This window comes from Rhagoletis zephyria, unplaced genomic scaffold, assembly GCF_001687245.7.
Source record: "Rhagoletis zephyria isolate East Lansing unplaced genomic scaffold, Rhagoletis_zephyria_1.1 Rzeph_scaffold_00385, whole genome shotgun sequence".
Lineage (NCBI taxonomy): Eukaryota > Metazoa > Arthropoda > Insecta > Diptera > Tephritidae > Rhagoletis > Rhagoletis zephyria.
In genome coordinates, this window is record NW_016157469.1 from 26937 (window position 1) to 27507 (window position 571).

Below are 571 nucleotides of genomic sequence, written 5' to 3' on the forward strand. Positions count from 1 at the left end.
TTTTTGGCCATTTTTCTAAAGGGGTCCGTAGGGAACCATAGGGGGCCTAGGTGGTCGGGGATGGCATTTTTGTCAATGGCGGTTCATGCCCTCTCCAAAAAGTCGGTTGGAGGTGCCACGCCCACTCCCGCTTCGCCCACCGCACCTTTAACGAACGGCCATAATGGAAAGTTTCCCCTATTTTTTTAACCGGCATCCATCGTTTGTATCGAATTGATGCAAATTTCGAAAACATATTAAAATATTAAGAAAAAGAGTTAATATTTTGAATTGGTTTACTGACGTGAATACGAAACTGCTTTCAGGCTCTTCAAAAATTAATTTTTGTTCTTATTTTTGCATTTTTGTAAAATATTTTCCAGAATCTAACATTTGCATATGACTTTAAAACTCATTTATCGGATAAACTAATGTTGGAAGTTTGTTTCACCTTCTTCATGACAATAACGTGGCGTGACTATATGTTTATCGACAAACGGTATTGCGACATAATTTGTCGTAATGCTGTATTTTGACAAAATTGTATCAAAAATGTCGATGTAATACCAATGGCGCGTATTCATAGTCCAGC